The following is a 25918-nucleotide window of genomic DNA, read 5'->3' as shown; positions in this document are numbered from 1 at the left end:
TCATACAGTTATAGTTTAGAATGACAAGAGTTTAGAATTACAACATAGTCCAGTGACCCATCCAACGCCCGTACATAACCCACACAAATGTCTACGGAGCCTCTTGTCATGACCCAAACCGATGGGCCGCGACGGGCACCTGGTACCTTACTCAATCGAGTACTAACGTAACGTATCTTTCATATTACATCATCATATACACGTGACATACGGGCCTAATAGGCCAACATTATCATTTACAAACTCAAAACAAAGGACGACAAGGTCGTACAATCTTTTATATATACGACATATGTCTACAAGCCTCTAAGAGTACATAAATGTCATAAAGGTCGGGACAGAGTCCTGCCTTACCAAACAATACACGTCTAAATCATACTAACCAAATGAGCAACTCCGAAGTAAATAGAGCACACGAACATCTTTCGCTGAGCTGATAGCCTACTTGGAGGGCTCTCGACCTGTCTATCGGGACCTGCGGGTATGAAATGTAGCATCCCCAAGCAAAAGGGACGTCAGTACGAATAATGTACCAAGTATGTAAGGCACATAAATAAATACATAAGAGGCATGAAAGACATATAGAGTACATGACTTAACCTGTAAGTCTGAATAACTTTGTAAATCATAAATTACTTTTAGCATCGTGCATATGCATATGAATGTCATGTCGTGCATAGGTACATATTTCATAACATCATCAGTCTCTGAAGGCATCCCATCATATCATATCGGCCACTGTGGGCAAAATCATCATCGTATACCAGCTGATCAGGTGGTGGTGCGTATATAACGCAATAACCTTTCCCATATCGCATATACATATATACATACATATATACGCGTATATAATGCCGTTTGAATCATACTTACATATATATGTGTATATAACGTCGTTTGAATCATATTTCGGCCACTGTGGGCAATATCATCATCATATACCAGCTGATCAGGTGGTGGTGCGTATATAACGCCGTAACCTTTTCCCATTCCATATACATATATTTATATATATACGCGTATATAACGCCATCTGGTTATGGGTCAATGCACATGAATGCAATGTATGAATAGTACATCAATAAAGTCATTCGGAAGGTCATAAGACCACTTTGCCTCCTGAGCAATATCATAGAGTAACATCTTTTCAACCTTCATATTTTTCTAAGACCCATGAACAGATGATAAAATATTATGACACATGAGAATTAAAGAACATAGATATTTCTATTACTTCTATGAGTAGAGTCACTTATAGAATTTCTGCATTTGCACGTTTCGTTCATATCGTATGGATCATGCCTAAATAAAGAAGGGATAGCCTTAACATACCTGTTCCTGACTGCTCTATGAAGTTTTAATCGAAATGTTGGCTAAGAAGTTGATTTGTTGAACGAAAAATGGTTCTGCTTTTCTCACTTTTTTTGGTTCTAAAATTAGAATTGCAAACGTTGTTTTTTACTGAGACAAACATTTTGAATTGTTAACAATGAAGCTTATGTCATACATGTAGGACTTGATTACAATTCTTGTTTGATAAGACTTTAATGTAATCCCTACAAGTAGCCACATGGCTTGAATGACTAAGAGTCATTCTTTGCCATTGTGGCTTTTTGCCACGTATCTTTGGGTCATTTAATTAAATTTTGTCCGCTTATTAGTTAACTGGGTAATGTTCTGTTACCCGGTAATTAATCAATTACTCGCATAATTTAAAAATTACCACAAATTACTGAAAACGCTATTTATTTTTAAAATACTTCATATATACTTTATATATTGTACTACCGTGATCATATGGTATCTTGCATGGTACTAGTTCATAATTATCGGGTATTATCGCTCGACCCATATTTTATTTCAAATTGATCACTTCCAACGAAACTCGTTTTCTTTAATATATGTACCCATTTATCCTTTATAACACTTATTTATCGCCTGTTATAAATAGCATAAGTACGTTAACGTCAAGATGATCTCATCCCTGAGTCTACGTCGGTTATCTGAAAATGAAATTTTAACGTACAATACTTCAGGGTGCAACATCGTCGTAACTTAATACTACAAAGTGCAACATCACCGTAATGTAATACTGCGGGACGTGAGATCTCACTTCCGGGCTCTCATTAATTTATTTATGGCGTATTTTCATATACAAAAATATGGGGTGTAACATCATTCCCCCCCCTTTGGAACATTCATCCTTGAATGTTGACTGATGCACTTATCGTTCTCATATCCCATAGCTCTTGTGAATACTTTAGTAGTCCTCTTGCCATCTAGGCAATTGTTCTGTGAATAAGTCTAAATTCTAGGGCATTCCCCCCTTAGGCATCCTTCTCACACCACAACTTGTAGTCGGAATCCATCCAATCTCGTAACTGTTGCTACCTTTCATCATGCAGCATGTACAATTTTGACCTTGTAAGTGTGCCCAATCTCCAGGCTTCATATGTAGAGCTTCATAAGATGTCCCTTTAGGCATCTTTAAGTATATTGAAGTTCTTTGCTCGGTACTTTGTTGAATTCACGAATATGTATCTCATCGCATAGGTCCGTTTAGTCATCCGTATGAATTTACTGCCATAACTCTTACTTTAATTATCATTGCTGAGGTCTGTTACCAAATCCCAGCTTGCTCTCATTGCTTATCCCATATGTATAAGTCTAAGTCCTTTAATGCTTCCTCATTACTGTTCATCTTAAGAGCGATGACCTAACCTCAGTTCATACTTTGTAACTTTTATCCATCCATTGTTGATTCACCTCAATATCTATCTAGAATCCACCACTGATAATTGAAACCTCTTACGTAATATCTTACTACTAGGGCTTACAATGCATCGATAAATACATGAAGTGATTCTCATAATCGTATTTCATAGTATCTCATTATGATTCACTTTATGAGGGTATTCTAATCCTGTGTCGTCCGCAAAATCTTTTCTCTTGCTCCCATTTATTTTTTTTCCTTCAAATCATTATTCAATCAACGGCCCAAACGTCATCTTTTATCTGTCACAATTACACCCTCATTTTGTTACCAGATCAACATTCCATTTTTTCTAAATGATACTAGTCATAGACTCTTTTGAGCTCATTCACGCTATACTGGGCTTTATATAATTTAGATAACCCATCAACTCCCTTGATTTCACGGGCTTAATCCCAAGGATTTATCCATTTTCATCATCTTCTCGCTTGCCCTTTTCTTATCCTTACTCCTGTCTTTCTAAAACCTTGTTGTTCTATCATACTTTAGCTTGTGACCGATTTCCTTATGCTTTTCTGGAACATCGAGATATCACATCGTCTCTAACTCTCCTTTCACTCTCTAATTAGACCTTTCGGTACCTAAAAACCATAGGATGGAAGGTATGCCACCGACGACGTTGCTATTATTCCTGGATACTGAATACCCGTGCTTCTAGCCCATTATCCGCAGTATGGACTATTCATAACCTTCTATATTTGAGTATCTTGTATGTTGTTTTACAGTTTCCTTACTTACCTAAAAATATTGCCTCACTTTCTTCTATATTTCTTTCATAACCTCCCTTCCGCATGGGTAGAATTCACATCCACAATTTAAAACTCTATTATAATACTTGCACCTCTGGTGCCTATACAATCCGATGGGAGTTCCATACTGACTTCTTATGAGGCTGGTACTTCTTCTAACTAGCTTTATCGTATAGCCGTTATAGAATATAGTTGTTGTGCTATCTCTCTTGCACCTCTAATATTAAGAGTGATTATGTTATGTTCTCAATCATGATCCCTATAACTTCTGGGTCCAATAATCGGATTCCTGATTTACTTTGTTAATGTAACTTTTTAGTTTCCTCTTCATTCTGATCAGTCTTTATGTAGGCTTAAGCTATCTTCTAATCTGTGGCTCATGTATTAGTTATTACCTTAGCCTTTCATGGGCGTTATGGAATATCCATGATACAATCTTCTAACAATTCAATCCTTTGTCTATGCCCTAGGCTCAATTCTTTCTTTTAACTTATATCGGAGCCTTCTGTGGCTGTATGATTGTCAACAAATATGATGCCTGGATAATGCTCCAAAATCTTGAGTGTATCCATAACGTACTAACTCTGAATCCTTGATTGAATAACTCTTCCGTTCCATCTTAGTTTTCTTTCAATGTGAGCTATTACTTTTCCTGGTCTTTCTACCCCCTTGTTGCGTCCATACTTAGCTTATCTTAGTGCCCACACTTGCCAGAGTTTTTATACAACTCATATGATCTCGAATATTACTTTTAATTTTTTTATTTCTCGTTCATTAGCCATTGTAGGTTCCAGTTTCCTTTGGAATGCTTACAATGTTGTTGCGAGATTGTTGGTACACGACCATTTTCTCTTTAGGTCATTGTGCTTAGGTCGAAGCCTTCTTTTCTTATTTCCTCAGCTAGTCTTTCGTTGTAGTACTTAAGGAGAACCCTTGACTCTCGTAAAGTTGTGAGCTTATTACGGACCTTTTCTAATGTCCTTACTTGCCTATAATCATCTGTAGTTGCTTACTTCCATGCCCTTATGCTTATATGGTTGCTTCTAAACTGATATTTTGACTGCCTTCCCAATGGCACCTTTCTTTTATCCCTGTAACACTCATACGATACCTTTCACTACCCCGACTCTTGTTTGAATATATCTCAAGTATTATAATGATATTCTCCGAGGCTGAATTCTCCATGTTGGGTTCTACTATGTTTATCTTACATGATCTGATGACTCGTTTGTAACCTCCTGTTTAGCCATAACTAAGATCTTCCTGACCAATTACTAACTACTCGTTGGCCCATTCTCATATCAATATTCCTAGTAATCTTTCTTGGTTTATTTACTTTGTTTTAACTTACGTCTCGTACTGGCTCCTTATGTATTAATAACAGCTCGGGCAGGAACCCTTAGTTCCTCTCCTTGACGTTGTGCTTGCACAATACTCTTGGATCGTAGTGTATCTGTAAGATTTGGATAAGTGCCATATCAATCCTCTTTCATTTATCACATTCTTCCTTTACCATTCCATGGTCACTAGAACCACTTAATTCTGACTTAATGCCACATTACTCCATATTCCCCCCTTTAGGGGTGTACTAAAAGTTGAAGCCACGAGGATCTACCTATAGATGTTTTACCTCTTCATCTTTGGCGTTGTTTTTCAACATCAATGATCCTTACTCACCTTGCGGCAATTCTTCTGTACCAAGGATGACAAATTTCCTTACTCGCGAGGGTGTCACTTAGCGTAACTGGCACATACAGTCTCTTAAGCTTAACTTTGCTCACATTGCTTGCTCTAGGGAAGCGTCTCCCTGAATGACTATTCTCTGAATTCATCGTGACTCTTCTTCTGTGGTCCATTCTATTACCACCGAAACGAAATATGAAATTCTCATGATACCGAGTACTTTCCAATCATTCGGTCCCTAATTCATATTTAGTTTATCTTGTTTACCAGTTCATACTAATTTATGTTACTCTGGGGATTAACTCTCCCCTCTGGTAGTCGCGTCGGAGTCACGAACTTATTTCTCGAAATGAGGATATAACCTTATGGCCTATACTCTTTCGTTGTCTTAAGGCCAATCACCTTTCGTCTCTTCCTTCATTTGACTATAGGTTTTGTAACATTCTACCATTTTAATCCATGTATCACACCTTATTCATAATGCTTCCTTATCTCTCTTCTCATTACTCTGCTAATATTTTTGCATATCCCTTTCCTTGTGAAAACTACAATACGACATTCTTTCGCTTTTAGCTTTCCTTTGCTCCATCCAGTGGCTCTTCAAATTGCTTAACGTTCTCACTTTACTAGGGTCGCGAGCCACACTAAGGTAATATTTATCCCTTCAAGGATTATAGTGCATGTCTTTGTAGTACTCACATCTAGCTGTACTATTTTAGGGTGCACCATAGAGGAGTCTTACAGGGAGATCCATTACCATGTTTGCACTATCCTTCAGATATGTCAACTAACTCTACCAATCCATCCACTATTTTGGGTTACTATATCCCTAGCCGGATCCTGATAACTCGTCCTTTTCTTAAACTATGTTTGTTAGCACCCCACAAGGCATAACTGAGATGGGTACGGCCAATTATACATACCTCTGTTACCATTGAATATAACTCAAAAAGCTTACATTCCTCTGCTTGAATTATAAACACTGTTAATCTTCATTAATTGGGCGCCTCGTACTTTTCTTCATCTTACTTCTTTTACTTATTGACACTTGTATTTACCTTCTAAAGCTCTCATTGTCTTTCACCATAAAGGTGGATAGGCATTCTTACCTTAAGGCTCCTTATCAAGAGGCTTACACCTTTCAGTACATACATGATCTGCTGAAGACCTCATATTTACTTATCATAAGCATGATACAAAGGCGAGTTCCTCTAATTCAGCACTTCCACGGCTATATCTCTTATTGATCATCTTTTTGAACGTAGGCATCGTCTTATTATGAATAAAAATATAGAAGTTTGGGACTTGAATTCTTATAAGTGAGCTCTACCATACGATCTAGAGTAAGAAGAAAGAGTGACAATCCTAAATGCCCTGTAGCCTCCTGCTTATAAGTGTGGTGCACGACACACCCATAAACAAGACTCTACTAGACACGGCTTGTAGACTCCCTAGGACAGAACTGCTCTGATACCACTTTTGTCACGACCCAAACCGATGGGCCGCGATGGGCACCCGGTACCTTACTCAACCGAGTACCAACGTAACGTATCTTTCATATTACATCATCATATACACGTGACATACGGGCCTAATAGGCCAACATTATCATTTACAAACTCAAAACAAAGGACGACAAGGCCGTACAATCTTTTATATACACGACATATGTCTACAAGCCTCTAAGAGTACATAAATGTCATAAAAGTCGGGACAGAGTCCTGCCTTATCAAACAATACACGTCTAAATCATACTAACCAAACGAGCAACTCCGAAGTAAATGGAGCGCACCAACATCTTTCGCTGAGCTGATAGCCTACTTGGAGGGCTTTTGACCTGTCTATCGGGACCTGCGGGCATGAAATGCAGTGTCCCCAAGCAAAAGGGACGTCAGTACGAATAATGTACCGAGTATGTAAGGCACATAAATAAATACATAAGAGGCATGAAAGACATATAGAGTACATGACTTAACCTGTAAGTCTTAATAACTTTGTAAATCATAAATTACTTTTAGCGTCGTGCATATGCGTATGAATGCCATGTCGTGCATAGGTACATATTTCATAACATCATCAGCCTCTGAGGGCATCCCATCATATCATATCGGTCACTATGGGCAAAATCATCATTGTATACCAGATGATCAGGTGGTGGTGCGTATATAACGCCATAACCTTTCCCATATCCCATATACATATATACATACATATATATATATATATGCGTATATAACGCCATTTGAATCATATTTCGGCCACTGTGGGCAATATCATCATTATATACCAGCTGATCAGGTGGTGGTGCGTATATAACGCCGTGATCTTTTCCTATTCCATATACATATATTTACATATATACGCGTATATAACGCCATCTGGTCATGGGTCAATGCACGTGAATGCAATGCACGAAAAGTACGTCAATAAAATCATTCGGAAGGTCATAAGACCACTTTGCCTCTTGAGAAATATCATAAAGTAACATCTTTTCAACTTTCGTATTTTTCTGAGACCCATGAACAGATGATAAAATATTATGACACATGAGAATTAAAGAACATAGATATTTCTATTACTTCTATGAGTAGAGTACAACAACAACAACAACAACAACAACAACAACAACAACAACAACAACAACAACAACCCAGTATAATCCCACTTAGTGGGGTCTGGGGAGGGTAGTGTGTACGCAGACCTTACCCCTACCCTAGGGTAGAGAGACTGTTTCCAAATAGACCCCCGGCATTCTTCCCTCCAAGAACTTCCCACCTTGCTCTTGGGGAGACTCGAACTCACAACCTCTCGGTTGGAAGTGGGGGTTGCTTACCATCAGAGCAACCCCTCTTGGGGTTTACTTCTATGAGTAGAGTCACTTATGGAATTTGTGCATTTGCATGTTTCATTCATATCGTATGGATCATGCCTAAAGAAATAAGGGATAGCCTTAACATACCTGTTCCTGGAACTATTTGAATGAATCTGCTTCTTCGAAATATGGACGAAATTCTACTTAAAATTTTGAAACGAAATTTGACTGCTCTATGAAGTTTTAATCGAAATGTTGGCTAAGAAGTTCATTTGTTGAACGAAAAATGGTTCTGCTTTTCTCACTTTTTTTGGTTGTAAAATTAGAATTGCAAACGTTGTTTTGTCTGAGACAAAACATTTTGAATTGTTAACAATGATGCTTATGTCATACATGCAGGACTTGATTACAAGTCTTGTTTGACAAGACTTTAATGTAATCCCTACAAGTAGCCACATGGCTTGAATGACTAAGAGTCATTCTTAGCCATTGTGGCTTTTTGCCATGTATCTTTGGGTCATTTAATTAAATTTTGTCCGCTTATTAGTTAACTGGGTAATGTTTTGTTACCCGGTAATTAATCAATTACTCGCATAATTTAAAAATAACCACAAATTACTTAAAATTCTATTTATTTTTAAAGTACTTTATATATTGTACTACCGTGGTCATATGGTATCTTGCACGGTACTAATTCATAATTATCAGGTATTATCGCTCGACCCGTATTTTATTCCTAATTGATCATTTCCAACGAAACTCGTTTTCTTTAATTTGTGTACTCCTTTATCCTTCATAACACTTATTTATCGCCTGTTATAAATAACATAAGTACATTAACTTCAAGATGATCTCATCCGCGAGTCTACGTCGGTTATCTGAAAATGAATTTATAACGTACAATACTTCAGGGTGCAACATCTTCGTAACTTAATACTGCAAAGCGTAACATCACCGTAATGTAATATTGCAGGACGTGACATCTCACTTTCGGGATCTCATTAATTTATTTAAGGCGTATTTTCATGTACGAAAATATGGGGTGTAACACCTCTAAAGATACAAAAGACATTGATGATAATGCCGGTAACAAGGCCCCGGCTATACCTCAAAAAGTGGTAATTTATAACAAAAGATATATTGCATAACCCCTGGAAGAAGAGGGGCTCACCAGGATTGCTGAGAGGAGGATGCTCTGCTACCTGCGGTCGGTGTTATTTGCTATGGAACTACCTACATTCATTCAAAGATGTAGCGCCTCCGGCAAAAGGGATGTTAGTACCATGTAATAGTACTAGTATGTGTAACTAAACACCATCTCATTAGAAAGAACATTCATACAAGAATAAGTAAATCACAAGGATCATACAAAGCTTTAAACAATTACCACATCATCAAATAACTAGGATCACATAGGTTTCACATAATTTCCATAGCTTTAGGTTGGGATATTTAATATTGTTGCATCATCATCCACAATACCATCGCTTTCTTGCGCGGAGTCCGATCACGGTCCGATCGGCTAAGCTGACTCATTTGATACATATACCTCAATCATAATTTCATTCTCACTTTATGGTTTTAATATCAGCACAATACCACCATGTGTGCAGCATGGCGTCCGATCACGGCCCGATCGGCTAAGCCGTCTTTCCAAGACATTTCCCTTTTCCATCAATCATCTCACTTCAATTTTTGTTTCACATATATTAGTTCATCGGCACTTGGGTCCACAATTATCACGTCATACTTGGCACTAGGCCGCATTTCATAACTCACATTTCCTATCATTTCCACTTTCAACATTAACCTTGCAATTTAAGATAATGGGCACATACGAGAGCAATTCAGTTGTAAGCATAGAGAGGATTTCACGTAGTTTGGCATAATAACCACATTTTAAAACATGACTTGAAATTTAGGCATTTTAGCACATAGTTCACATTTTTCGCACATCCTCAATTTACCAAGAATAGCATATTGAATACCTTGAGACAAACCTTTCACATATATTCTTGCAACACCAATTCATTTAAAATAACAAGTACTACATCAATTAAATTTCGGGCTTACAACATTTGCATGGACACCAAGGGAGCTCAATTTCTAAGAAGAGGGGGTTTTATTCATACATACCTCAATAGAGCATTCCTTAAATTCTTACAATAATTCTGGAACTCTTAGCAACTTCGATCTATTTTATGAGATTTACAAGTTAACCCAAGAATTAGAGAGATAATCAAGATTCTAGCTCATTTGATAGCATTATCAAGCACTAAGTGTGCATTGTGATTTTAAGACCTTTTTGTGAGAGATTCTATCATCTTATACCCCATTTGTTACATTTTTAGCTCACAATCTCCCCATACCCTTTTATCATACATGTATACAAGATGATCAACCCTTATACCCATGAACCCACTTGTTAATTACTTATTTTAATAGGAATTTGGAAATCAAAGGTTAGGGCACAAGTTCTTACCTCTTAGGATGAAGTCTTAATAACTTTACTTGATAATCTCCAAAGATTTGGGCAAAGATTGAATAGTAACTTGGTGAGAATCACTTTCTCCCCCTAGATCTCTTTGTCTCACTCTAAATGTAGTAGAAAATTGCACAAGAGAGTCTAATGGGGTGTTTTAAACGGGATGTGGTCGGGTTTTAAAAGTTAGAAAATAGGAGACACGACTCAATCTGCGGTCGCATATGCGACCGCATAACTTATATGCGGCCCACAAAAGTAGCCCTCAAGACTTGAATGTTCTGCCCGGGTATGCGACCAATATGTGGTCCGCATACCTATTCTGCGGTAGCATAATGCACCGCAGAATTGCCCTTCGCAAAAATTCCAAGCAGGTTATGCGATGACTATGCGGCCCGCATATCGATTATGCGATCCCATAATTGGCTGCATAGTTGTCCTCAAAATTAGCAAACATTCTGTCTCACTCTGTGGCAGTTATCACGCCCGCATTGCTATTATGCGGCCACATAATGGACCGTAAAAATGCGCTCTTCTGAAAATCAGTTTTCCTTAACTTTTTAATGCATAGATCAAATCAAAAGTTCTGAACCGCGGCTTATAAGCTCGTTGCAAAGAATTTTATAAATTTCTAACACATATTCCTAATTGGCACTACAAGATTTCGGGTTTTTGAGTAAAAATATCACGGGCCTTATATCCTCCCCCACTTAAGATCATTCGTCCTCGAATGTGGAACAAGGTTCACTTATCAGCACCTTATGCTACTTCATTTTCACACCACGTACCAACAGCCCCCAAATTTGGCTAACTCGCTAGATTTCTAAAAAATTTGCAAGAGTTTCCTTCGTATTTACGCCTATCCACTTTCCAGAGAGCCCCAGAAACATATCCGAATAGCATATACACAATTTAGTGACATTACATAACTCATAACCACACCAACCACAGCCCCACATGCAATATATAATCAAAACAGAACAGTTTTACATAATTTAATAAAGTGATACAAAGTTCATAGGAACCAAATACATAGAAGCTATTAAATGGCTATGCAAACTAATGTGGATACTTCTTTTTCATTTCTTCCTTGGCTTTCCAAGTGGCTTCTTCATCCTGCTGGTTTCACCATGACACTTTCACGGAGGCAATTTCTTTATTTCTCAACTTTAGGACTTGCTTGTCGAGAATGGCAACTGGAATTTCTTCACATGACAGTTCTTCATTAACCTCAATAGTTCCAATCGGCACAATAGTGGACGGATCTCCCACTACCTTCTTCAACATAGACACATGGAAGACTGCGTGTACCAATGACATCTCGGGTGTAGCTCAAGCTTTTATGCCACCTGACCAATCCTTTAAATGATTCTATATGGTCTGACATACCTCGGACTCAATTTTCCCTTCTTTACAAACTTCATGATACCCTTCATCGAGTAACCTTCAAAAAACCCAATCATCTTCTTTGAACTCTAAATCTCTGCGACGAATGTCCGAATAAGACTTTTGGCGACTCTGAGCAGTTTTTAACCTCTCCTTAATAATTTTGACTTTCTCCATGGCCTGATGCACAAAGTCTAGCCCTATCAATTCATCTTCTCCAACCTCGAACCGCCCAATGGGAGACCTACATCTACTACCATACAACGCCTCAAATGGTGCCATCTGGATACTAGCATGGAAGTTGTTGCTATACGCAAACTCTATGAGTGACAAATGATCATTCCAGCTGCCTTTGAAATCAAGAACATAAGCACGCAACATGTCCTCAAGCGTCTGAATAGTCCGCTCTGCTTGCCCGTCGATCTAAGGAAGAAAAGTTGTACTAAGATTTACCTACATACCCAAGCCTTGCTGAAATTTCTTCCAAAAGATGGTCATAAACTGAGCCCCCCGATCTGAAATGATTGAGATGGGAGAGCCATGCAACCTGACTATTTATTTTATGTACAACTAAGCATATTGTTCCATTATGTTGGTAGATTTGACTGGGAAGAAGTGCACTGATTTCGTGAGTCGATCCACGATTACCCAAATTTAGTCGAACTTGCGCGGAGTACGCGGTAACCCTATCATAAAATCCATATTGATCATTTTCCATTTCCATATTGGAATATCTACGCTTTCTTCACGACCCAAATCGATGGGCCGCGATGGTCACCCGGTACCTTACTCATCATATGCACGTGACATACGGGCCTAACAGGCCAACATGATCCTTTATAAATTCAAAACATAGGCCAACAAGGCCGTACAATCTTTCATGTACACGAAATATGTCTACAAGCCTCTAAGAATACATAAATATCATAAAGGTCGAGACAGAGTCCCGCCATACAAAACAATATATGTCTAATTTATACTAACCAAACAAGCAACTCCGAAGCAAATGGAGAGCACCAATATCTTCCTCTGAGCTGATAGCCTACATGGAGGGCTCTCAAACTGTCTATCGGGACTTGCGGGCATGAAACGTAGCGTCCCCAAGCAAAAGTTACGTCGGTACGAATAATGTACCGAGTATGTAAGGCACATAAATAAATACATAAGAGACATGGAAGAAATATAAAGTACAAGACTCAACCAGTAAGTCTAAATAACTTTGTAAGTCATAAATAACTTTTAGCATCATGCATATGTGTATGAATGTCATGTCGTGCATAGGTACATATTTCATAACATCATCCGCCTCTGAGGGCATCCCATTATATCATAGCGGCCACTGTGGGCAATTCATCATTGTATACCAGCTGATCAGGTGGTGATGCGTACACACACACACACACACACACACACACACACACACACACACACACACACACACACACACACACACACACACACATATATATATATATATATATATATATATATATATATATATATATATATATATATATATATATATATATATATAACGCCGTTTGAATCATATTTCAGCCATTGTGGGCAACATCATCATCATATAGCAGCTGATCAGGTGGTGGTGCGTATATAACGCCGTATCCTTTTCCCATATCCCATATACATATATTTACATATATACGCATATATAACACTATCTGGTCATGGGTCAATGCACATGTATAAATAAGTGAAATGCATGAAAAATACATAATAATCTCAATATTTCTTTCGGATAAACTTTTTCAATTGCATATTATTCTGAGACCCATGAACAGAAGATAATAATAATTTTCATGGGGAATCAAGAATATAGGTACCCCTACTATTTCTATGAATAGAGTAATTTATAGGAACTGTGTATTTCTTTGTTTCTTTAGTATAATTTGGACCATGGCAAAAGAAAGAAAGGATAGCCTTAGCATACCCGGAATAGGGAAAACTACGTATAATGTTCTTGAAAAAGGTTGCACCTTACTCTATTAGAATCAAAAAAATCTCGTGTTGTTACTGTGCTAAGAAATTTCGCCGGTTGAAGAAATCACATTTGCAAACTTGTACGAAAGTTGCTGGTTTCCGAAGAGCAAAATAGTTCTAAATTTTCATGCTAGTTTGGAAAGGAAAAACTTGTACGTCAATGGAAAGGAAAAACTTTGCTGAAGGACACTTTTAATTCATGCTGATTGACAATTTAAACTTTGTCACCAACTTATCCATTTTTCAAGATCCATTTGAGTGTGCCACATATATTAATGATACATGGGTCACAATTACTTTAAGTCAAAATTTGCCACGTTAAGTCCTTATCAAACTTTTTTTGTATAATTATCAATTAATTCCATAATTAAAAATTATCTCAACTTGCTTAAAATACTACTCACTTTTACCACACTTTATACACCGTACTATCAGGTTCATGTAGTACCTTCTATGGCACTACTCCATAAATACTGGATATTTTAGCTCGGGCTATATTTTTTCCAAATGTCAATTTCGATGAAATTCATTTTCTTTGATTCACTTACCCTTTCACCTTCACAAATTAACTCATCACTTGTGAAATAGCATAATCCTTATAATCTCCAAATAATCTTATACTTGGACAGATGTCAATTACCTTACAACAAATTAAACGTACAATACTACAGGGTGCAACATCGTCCTAACATAATACTGTGAAGCGTAACATCATCGTAATGTAATACTGCAGGGCGTAACGTCATCGTAATATTGCGGGGTGTAACATCATTCCCTCCTTTGGAAGATTTTTCCTCGAATGTTGACTGATGCTCTTATCATTTTCATAACGTATAGCTCTTGTGAATTCCTTAATACTCTCCTTTTCATTTAAGCAGTTGCTCAATGATTAAATACAAAGTCTAGGTATTCCCCCCTTTAGTCTTTTTGCTCATCTCATGACTTGTGGTCGAAATCTTTCTAATCTCACAACTGCTACTACCTCATGTCATGTAGCCTATATAACCCTGGCTTTGTAAATGCGCTTATGCGATTCATCTTTCCTTTTTCCTTTTATCTTTTAGTCAATCTCTAGGCCTTACTTTGTAAACATATACAAGGCTTAATAGGATGCCTCTCTAGGAATTTATAGGTATACTGAAGTTATTTGCTCGATACTTTGTAGAACTTGCGAATATGGCCATGTTTTATTTCATAGATCAGGTTACCCATCCACATGACTTTACTGCATTTACATGGGTTATACTATACCATAATTTTTTTGCTTCAATCTACCTTTGTTGAGGTATGCTTACCAAGTTCTCAGTTACTTTTGTTGCCTACCCTTTAGGTATAAATCTCAGTCCTTTAATGCCCCTTCATTATCGTTCGTCTTAAGAATCATGGCCTAATATCATGTCATACTTTGTAACTTATATCTGACCATTGTTGATTCGCCTCAATGTTGATCTATAATCCTTTACTTGAAGACTTTAAACTTCTTGCGTAATACATTACCGCTAGGGCTTACGTTGTATTGAGCAACATTTGAAGTGATTTCCATAATCATATTTCATAGTGCCTCAATATGATTCACCTTATGGGGGGGTATCTTGATTTTGTGCTGCCAGCGAAATTTTTTTCTCCTTCTCTTCTTCTATTTTCTCTTCTTTTTTTTTTAAATCATTATTCAAAGGAAGGCCCAAAAGTCATCTTTTATTTGTCACAATTATCCTCTCATTTTATTACTAGGTCAGCATTTCATTCTTTATAAATGCTATTATCTTAGATTCCTTTGAGTTCATTCAGGCTATACTTAACTTTCAATAACTTAGAGAAACCATTATCTCTCTTGTTTTTATGGATTTACTCCTAAGGACTTATCCATTCTCGTCACCTTTTAACTTGTCTTTCCTCATTTTTACTCATGTTTTCTTAAAACTTTGTCGCTCTACCATACTTAAGCTTGTGACCTATAAATATTCATTTATAATACTCGCAACTTTCCTTCAACTTGCTTGCACCATAGATTTCCTTATGTTATTCTGGAGCGTCAAGCGATACATCACCTCGTCTCTAACTCTTCTCTACTCTCTTAACTAGATCTGTCAGTACTTAGAAACCGTGTTGATACCCAATTTTTCCCTATATATTTTTATACTCAAAATACTTTCAAAATAGCCTGTGTATGCATATATAAGCATGCCCAAGTATTTTGGTATTTTTCCCAAATTTTTTAAATATTTTCAAAACCAATTTATTGTCTATTTAACAGTACAAAATCCAATAATTATTTCCGAAATTATCATTTTGGTGAATTATTTATTTCCATCCTCATAGTTACACCAAAATATAATTAACGTGATTTTTGCATATTTTTACAAATTCATTTGATATTTTTAAGCTAAATTACATAAAATTGCAATTATGGCCTATATTACGATTAATATCGTTTTGCAATTATAAAATTATTTACAGCATTTTTAGATTAATATTTATATATTATTAATTAGTTCAGTGCTTTTAATTTATTTTTAAAATTATTTTAGCTATTTTTTATAAAATAAAAAGTGGGAAATTGGCTATTTAACACAGAGCCCATTATTATTTCAATTTTAGCCTCAAATTGATCCCCAATTCCTCCCCAAATTGAAACAACCCAATTTCAATTTTTACCCGACCCCTTGACCCATTTTCAGACCCGTCCGGCTTCCCCTTTAATCCTGGTCGTTGATTATTTTGATCAACGGCCGTGATTCGTCCTTTCCTTTTGTAATCCTCTAACCCCTCTAACCCTAACCTCATTTCCACCTTTCAGCCGCCCTTGAATCCCAAACTCTCTCAAGACTCTCTCAAGGTTCTTCGGAACCCTAGCCTCCTCCTACCTTGTTCCATCGTGTTTTCACCGGAGTCCATGGCTTCTCAGGCCATGGACAGCTTATACTCACCTCCTCCGGCTCTTTCATGCCTGATGACTCGAAGGTTCGAGGCCAGACCTCGAAGGTCATCACTCAGACCTTCACCGATTTGAAGATTCCGGCCATCTCCGGCCTTGCTACGGTGGCTCTTGGTCTTCTTAGCCTGTTTCTGACCTCATCCGACATAGATCGGACTTTTCCAAGCCTTTCTCATTCAGGGTTTTCTGAAACCCTAATTACTCGAGGTATTTTTCTGATTATTTTTTAGATCTGTTATATGTTTGCACTTTGCTTAAGTTTCTTAAACGTTTTGTCCGATTTTCTTTCAAAAGTTACTTCTTTTCGATTAGGGTTTCTGGAAAAGGTTCTTAAAAATGTTTATAACTCTTCTTTTTCTTTTCTTGGTGTGAATCGATCCCTACTATGTTCTTATTTGCTCTCTTCTAACTCGCATGATTTTTCATGTGTTCTCACGTTTGATGTATTATGAAGTTTTTCTATTGTCCTCTGTTCTGTCTTCTACTGGTTCCAATATCATGCTCTCACATGCCTATGTGCTTTATATGTGAGAACTTTTCTTTCAAAAGGCTTTTACCAACTGTTAATTGATTCTAAAATCCCCTCAGTGTTTCTTACTTGATTGTTACTGATTTTCCCCTAATTGAACCTCCCTTTACCTCTCTTTCTGACTTGGTTCATTGGTAATTTCGAATTCCTGATTCCTTTATTTACTAGGTACTAATTGATTTACTGTGTTCTTGCCTTATTTGGGCTAACCGTATATTTTAAAAAATAATTCTTTCCTTAGTTAAACCCCTATGTATTTTCCCCTAATTTCCTACTTTACACAAGATGTTTACTTGATTCTCTTTCCTTAACTGATTGTTGTCCATTACCGTTTGAGTTTGAACTCCTTAATTAAAGGAAGTTCTTATGTTGATTGGTTATAATTGATACATAGTTCCATAACTACTATGATTCTTCCCTTACTCTCTACCTATTTTCCAAGCTATAAATACTCGAATCTTTTTCTTTTCACCTTAATGGAATACACTTCAGAGCTTCACTTAATTCTCACAACCCCTTCTAAAACTTTCTGCACTTTGGCTTTCTCAAGACTTCTGCTTTCATTTGTTTTTCCTGAAACTGGTATGTCCTAGTTTTGATTCTAGCATCAACCCCAATGTGTTTACTTACAAGTTTTTTTGTCTATGCCTACTTTACTGCTCTATAGAATTCAACTTCTATGATAGTATGCTTATGTCTTGCTATCTGTTACTGCAATGAATCCCATTCCCCATACCCCTTTATGTGCTTGAGCTGTGGTTTAAGACATGGAAATACACAAAGTTATTGTCCATGGATTAAAACTGGATCGTTTGGATCCTAGACTCTTTCAATTTCCCATACCCCATTCCCTTAGGTGTGTCGAGTTGAGGTATAGCCTGGCAGCATCCAAGTTGCTGTCCAGGGCTAAACCTGACCTTCAATAGGTCCTAACTCTCTAATTTTTAGTTGACAGGCTGGTCAGGGGTGTGCCAGCACTCCTAATTGCTGGGCATGACCACCAGCCTGCCTTGGCATTCCCTAATTCCCCTCTATTGCACCTACACCTATTCCTAGAACCTTAAGTTCTGCCCCTCTCTTTTGAGCCTTGCTTTGGGACCTTGAGTTCCCTCTGAACTTGGACATTTGAGGGCTAGCCCTTCCACACTGCACTATAATCTAATTCTGCAATATATTTGGGGTGTAAGCACTGCCTGTAGTTCCTGAAACTCCTTGGATCTTTGAAACACCCCGGATGAGAGAAGGCTTTGGAATCTGATCTTTGGAAGTTGGTTTATTTCATATTTCATACCTGGGGTCTGAATTAGGCTCTCCTTGGTTGGAATCATTAATTTTTGATATATTTTCCTTATTCATTTTGATCTGTAATAATCTTGTAATAAACATTTGGGGTCGGCTAATGGAAAAGGGTAGGGAACTATGCATGCAAGGGGTAGATACCATGTTCTTAGGGAATTACTATACTTCTGAAATTCTGCACTAATGTAGAGACCATGTTCATAGGGATTACTATTTTTCTAAAGTTCTGCATTTTATAAATCATTGAAACTCTGCATTCTCATATAGATACCATATTTATAGGATTTTCTGCATTCTCATATAAATACTATGTCTATAGGGTTTTCTGCAATTTCATAACAGATGCCATGCCTGTAAGCCGATTCTAAAATTCTGCATATTCATATAGACACCATGCCTATAGAACTTTCTGCATTCTGCATCCGTCATTAGGCAAACCTATTATAGGATTTAAATACCTAATCAATTGCATGTAGACAACCTGCCAATAGGATTCCTGCATAAGCAATAATAGTGCTCAAATCAGTAACACCTAGAAAGCATGTCTATAGGAGCTGTTAACTAAACCTGAATCGTCAACTCGCTTATAAGCCTAAAATCAGTAGCAATAATGTTTAACGCCTGCAGATCTTATGTCCCTGTAATTGACAATTCTTTTTCTGCAATCAGTTTACTTCTTTATTTCTGAAACTAATAGATATCATGCCTATTGGTTCTGTTTAACGCCTAGGCAAGCCTTAGGGTAAAATTTTATAATTGCATCAGTTTTGATAATTACAACCAGCAGGCAGGCCTAATTCGGACTTTTTATTTGAAAAATATGTGATAAATTAGCCACCCTTCCTACGTTAAGTTTAATACAGACCAAACTAGGATTTGTAAGTCATGCTAAATAATCTGTTGTTTTGAATGAGGAGGCTGACTTGAGCCTTAACTGCCATTTGTTTCCCTTTTAACTGCTATCTATTATTGCTTGTCGCCTAGACTTTTATCCTTTTTAAAACTCCGCAAAAGCCCCAACTCCCTCCCCTTTATGATTATGAGTCCCATATGCCTCCGGGACTGATAGGATTGGGACGGGTAATAGCATGCAATAAGTAACGATACCATTTCGCGCTTTAACACCTTAATGGGGTGGGAAGGGTAGATATGGATATGATGACCGATGCGCTAATATCACGTGCGACCCCTCTTCTAAGGAGTGATTGCTGGGTATTGCATTGAAGTGATCCATATTAATTATAAACTTAGGACCCCCTCCCTTTATTTGCTTTCATCTCTTCTTGTAAAACTATTCAAATCTTTTTTTCATAAATTTCTGCCCTCTCTACTTACCTTCGAAAGTTTTCAACCTGATTGCAATGTTATATGCGAATCCTTATTTGAGCCTTGATTGTTTACTTGTAAAGTCACAATTGTAACATGGTCGGGAACCACACTAGTGGATCTTGAGGGGTGCCTAACACCTTCCCCTCGAGATAATTTCTAGCCTTTACCCGAACTCTGGTTTTCATCTCAAACCCTTCTTAAAGTGTCCTAATACACTATAATCATTAGGTGGCGACTCTTCAAATTCCGAAACCCAATTCTCGAAAGGGAATAGAGTTGTCCTCCCAATGTCGTATACCCGATTTCGACCCATTAGAAAAAGGGGGCGTCGACAGCATGGCGACTCTGCTGGGGATTTTCTTTAGGCTTTTACCATTGCATGTTGCTTGTGACTTTATTATCTCATTAATTGCTTTATTTACTGTCTTTTATTCTTTCACTACGAAACTGACTTGGCTCTTCATGTCTTTTCCTTCCTTTAGCTGCTTTCCTTTACTGCTTTATTTCAATACTGTTGTAATTACTGCAATTATTGTAATCATTTATCTTATGAACATGAAAATACATGTCAATTTGTTTCATTCTTGTAAACTGCATCTTCAACATCATATTCCACTCGTGCCAAACAAATACCATAGTAACGCTTATAATGAGTGGTTGCGCTCTTTCAATATTATCACCCTTTAAATTCGACAAAGGCGTATTTGCTGTAAAACCAGTCGATCAGCGGTGCAGTCGGCGGTTCCGTGCATTTCCCTATTGAGTTGTCCGCTCAAGGGTACCTGTCTAATACCCCGATAGAAACCTTACTCTGTCTAACTGTGCATGCATCATGGTCAAACCTAGCCGAGTCAGTTATGTTGTCCACATAATGACTCATTAAGATAGCCTTGTCCAAAGTCCATCGGGTTTCCCTGAAACCCAAACGGACACCTACATGTTCTGTGCATTTATTTGGAGAACTAAATGCTTTTTATGCTAATTATTGGTTTAAATAGTCGAGTCTGGCGGGGTAGGGGTCTAATACTCTGTTTTGCAGAAAATGAGGCACGAAGTCCCCAGATTTGGCATGGTAACCAACATTCATCCAAGGCTGCTGAATTGGTGAGAAGACCTCCACTCCAATGATCAGACACTCGTCCGCAAATACTTAGGGAATCTGCCTTCTCTCCTAGAAATCCAGCCTGACAACAAAATCATAGAGGCTGCAACTCTGCTCTGGGATAGTGACAGGTTCGTGTTCCGCTTCGGGGACCTTGAAATGACTCCTTTGCTCAAAGAAATAGGAGGCTTAGGTGGTATTCCTTGGGAGACTCCGGGTTTTCTTATGCCAGAGAATCGCAAGGGTAGGGGTTTCCTTAAGATGATGGGACTGAAGAAGAACCCAGACTTGACCTGTTTGAAAGACTCCTACATCCCATTCGACTATCTGTACGAGAGGTACGGCCATAGCAAGTCATACCGCACCTACTCAGATGAATTTGCCCTCACCTCACTGGGGCATATTCACAGAAGGGTCTTCGTATTCATGTTTTGTTTCCTGGGGATGATAGTGTTCCCTATGAAGAAGGCTAGGATCCACACCAGACTGGCCATGGTAACCAAGACTCTGATGGAAGGAATTGGCGGACAGCCTTTCAATATAGTGCCCATGATTGTTGCTGAGATATACTGGGCTCTGGACAACTATCAGCGAAAAGCCAATCATTTTGAGGGATGCAATTTATTTCTTCAGCTCTGGCTCATGGAGCACCTCCAGAAGGGAGAATATCGACAAGAGATCTTACATAGAGACTAGGATGATCATATTGCCTTCCACCAGCCAAGGTGTATGAATTATATGCCTAACATGTTGGCTCATCCAGAGGACGCTGGAAGATGGGTGGAGCTATTTGAGAATCTAAAAGAAGACCAGGTACAGTGGATGGTCGAATGGTTCCCTACGGAAGAATTCATTGTTCGATCCCGAGACGCACCATTTCTCATACTCATTGGTCTAAGAGGAACTTATCCCTACGTTCCCCTCCGAGCCATGTGGCAGGAGGGAAGAAACCAAATCATACCAAGGGTCGACAAAATGAGTCACTTTAGGGCTGATTTCCAGGACGATGATAGCCCTCACAAATGCCAAGCTCAACACATGTGGCATTGCAAGCTCGTTTTGGGGAAAGAATCTATTGAGCCAGACAGGTATCACGCTGGTTGCGTGCCGCACTATTCGGGTTGGTTGGAAGATAATCACAATGGTATGGGTCAGCCCGGGTTCATTCACGGACACAGAATCATCGACGAAAAAGCTGAAGCACAGGTTAAGTACAATCAACTGCGCAAGAGAATTCGAGAGTGTGAAAGTGAGCATCGGGAAATACAAGAAGCCCATCAGAAGTTGATCGAGGAATGGAAGGATATGGCTGTCAGCGCCAACAAGCAACTAGGGTATTTGGAGCTGGATCTAGTGGAGCTAGAAGGAAAGTTCCTCAAGAGGATTAAAGATTGTCGAAACACTGAAGGGAATGCAAGCGTACATTTGGCCCAAGCTTATTTGCTACTAGGACTGCGCGAGCTGGTGAAGCTGTTCGAGGGGGATAAAGATACCAAATCTGGGGAAGGTCGTTCTGGGACCAAGTAGTTAGGAGTCTTTTATTTTGCTTTCAATGATGTAATAAGGCCGATGGCCACTAGTGACATTTTATTTTCTGTTATTTAGCGTCGTTTTGGATTCGTCTTATTTTTATCAATAAAATGAGGCATTTAGCATTATAAGTTCTCCAAGTTATTTTGTCGCTAGGCCTACCTCGGGCACAACGGGGCACCCAAATTAGGACACGATTTATATTCTTGCACAATATGTTTAAATATTGCAACATTTTTCCTCATAATCCGCACTAACTTGTTACCTTTTTTATTTTTATTTTCTTTTATTATTCCCCTCCCCAAAGGTTAGTTCGTGCACTCTAGCATCGTCATCATATTCCACAAGATCAAAAGGCCCTTCCATACAGGCCGTAAGCCGAGAAGCATGCCTTAATAACTGGACCATCAGAACCACCAGGGCCCGGAAAGCTTCTGGCATTACTATTACTTGCCTTGATGATGAACCAACTATTGTGACTTGCAACAAGACAACGCAACAAACGGATACGGACTTAGAAGAGGATGATATACCAGAAGAGGTCGTCAGAGGAGTTGAGAATTTTGAAAATAGGCCTAAATCTAACTTGGACGAAACTGAGGTCGTTAATCTGGGAGATACAGGGAATGTCAAAGAAACACGCATCAGTATTCACCTGTCACCATCAGAAAAGAAAGAGTACACGGAGTTCCTGAAGGAATATGAAAACATATTCGCCTGGTCATATGATGATATGACTGGTCTCAGCACATCCATTGTAGCTCACAAACTGCCAACAGATCCAACATGCCCGCCGGTAAAGCAGAAGCTCAGGAAATTCAAACCCGACATGAGTTTGAAAATCAAAGAAGAGGTTACCAAGCAAGTCAAAGACAAGATTCTCAGGGTAGTAGAGTATCCGACATGGTTAGCCAACATCGTGCCAGTGCCAAAAAAGGATGGGAAGGTTAAAGTTTGTGTTGACTATCGGGATCTCAATCGGGCCAGTCCCAAAGACGACTTCCCCTTGCCTAACATACACATTCTTATCGACAACTGCGCCAAGCATGAGTTGCAATCTTTTATTGATTGTTTCGCTGGGTATCATCAAATATGGATGGATGAGGAAGATGCAGAGAAAACGGCTTTCATCACGCCGTGGGGAATGTACTGTTACAAAATGATGCCATTCAGTTTGAAGAATGCTGGTGCCACCTACATGAGAGCCATGACTACCATCTTTCATGACATGATACACAAGGAGATCGAGGTATATGTGGATGATGTCATCATCAAATCCAAGAAAGCCAGGGATCACATGGAAGACCTAAGAAAGTTCTTCAATAGACTGAGGAGGTACAATCTGAAATTGAATCCCGCCAAGTGTGCATTTGGGGTTCCTGCTGGAAAATTATTGGGTTTCATCGTGAGTCGTCAAGGAATAGAATTGGATCCATCAAAGGTTAAAGCTATCCAAGATTTGCCGCCGCCAAAGAACAAGAAGGACGTTATGAGTTTCCTGGGAAGACTCAACTATATCAACCGGTTCATAGCTCAATCCACGGTCATTTGTGAACCTATCTTCAAAATGTTGAAGAAGGACGCTGCTACCAAATGGACTGATGATTGTCAGAAAGCTTTTGACAGAATTAAGGAATACCTGTCAACGCCGTCGGTCTTGGTTCCGCCTGAGCCGGGAAGACCCCTATTGCTTTACCTTGCGGTATCAGATAGAGCATTCGGTTGTGTTCTAGGACAACATGATGAAATAGGGAGAAAGGAGCAAGCCATCTGCTATCTCAGTAAGAAGTTCACACCGTACAAGGCCCGGTATTCTCTTTTAGAAAGCACTTGTTGTGCTCTGACTTGGGTCGCGCAGAAGTTATTACTTTTGTGCTTACACTACTTATCTCATATCCAGAATAGACCCTCTAAAGTATATCTTCCAGAAGCCCATGCCTACTGGCAAGCTCGCCAAGTGGCAGATCCTGCTAAGTGAATTCGACATTGTTTACGTGACCCAGAAAGCAATCAAAGGGCAAGCCTTGGCGGACCATCTCACCGAGAATCTCGTGGACGGAGAATACGAGCCCCTAAAAACGTATTTTCCCGATGGAGAGGTATCTTTCATAGGAGAAGATATTGCAGAATCCTATGATGGTTGGAGGTTGTTTTTCGACGGAGCTGCAAATTTCAAAGGAGTTGGCATAGGAGCAGTCTTAGTATCAGAAACCGGCCAGCACTACCCGGTATCCGCCAAGCTCAGGTTCCCTTGCACCAATAATATGGCCGAATATGAAGCCTGCATCTTGGGGCTCAAAATGGCCATTGACATGAACGTTCAGGAGTTGCTAGTGATCGGGGATTCAGACTTGCTCATACATCAGGTTCGAGGAGAGTGGTCAACCAAGAACTCTAAGATACTTCCCTACTTGCATCATATACAGGAGTTGAGGAAAAGGTTCACAAAGACAGAATTTCAGCACGTCCCCAGAGTACAGAACGAGTTTGCTGATGCATTGGCTACTTTGTCGTCCATGATCCAGCATCCAGATACAAATTTCATTGATCCCATCCCAGTAAAGATTCATGATCAGCTAGCTTATTGTGCCCACGTTGAGGAAGAAGCGGATGGAAAACCATGGTTCCATGACATCAAGGAGTACTTGACAACAGGGAAATATCCAGGACTTGCCAACGCTACTCAGAAGCGCACACTTCGTAGGCTATCCAGCAACTTTTTTCACAGTGGAGGAATCCTGTACAGAAGGACTCCCGATTTGGGTTTACTAAGGTGTGTCGAAGCAAAAGAAGCATCCAGGCTATTGGACGAAGTGCATGCAGGGACCTGCGGGCCGCACATAAATGGTTTTGTCTTAGCAAAGAAGATACTCCGAGCAGGGTATTTTTGGATGACTATGGAAATAGACTGTATCCAGTATGTTCTCAAATGCCATCGCTGTCAGATACATGCAGATATGATAAAGGCGCCTCCAAACGAGCTTACTACGACAAGCTCACCATGGCCATTCGCCGCTTGGGGAATGGATGTTATTGGACTCATCGAGCCTGCCGCATCAAATGGGCACAGGTTCATCTTAGTGGCAATAGATTATTTTACCAAATGGGTTGAAGCAGCATCATACAAGGCGGTCACTAAGAAGGTTGCGGTGGGTTTCGTCCGCAATCGCATTGTTTGTCGGTTCGGAGTTTCGGAGTCAATCATCACCAATAATGGTTCCAATTTCAACAGCGACTTGATGAAAGCAATGTGTGAAACTTTCAAGATCAAACACAAGAACTCTACAGCCTACAGGCATCAGATGAATGTA

General features: G+C 38.9%; 1 protein-coding gene across 2 annotated transcripts in view; it reads right to left on the bottom strand.

Moving 5' to 3' along the window:
- Positions 1-422: 422 nt before the first annotated feature.
- Positions 423-25918, bottom strand: part of LOC107828618 (uncharacterized) — a 227982-nt gene continuing 202486 nt past the window's right edge. The window contains exon 4 of one of the 2 annotated variants that reach the window (XR_012710432.1): positions 423-475. The gene's annotated coding sequence lies outside the window, so the exon portion shown is untranslated. Of the gene's footprint in view, positions 476-6993; positions 7057-25918 lie in introns of those variants that run through there. The other variant, XR_012710434.1, reaches the window with a different exon arrangement.

This window comes from Nicotiana tabacum, chromosome 6, assembly GCF_000715075.1.
Source record: "Nicotiana tabacum cultivar K326 chromosome 6, ASM71507v2, whole genome shotgun sequence".
Classification (NCBI taxonomy): domain Eukaryota; kingdom Viridiplantae; phylum Streptophyta; class Magnoliopsida; order Solanales; family Solanaceae; genus Nicotiana; species Nicotiana tabacum.
The sequence above is the reverse complement of the archived record's forward strand: the minus strand, read 5'-3'. Positions and strand labels throughout refer to the sequence as shown.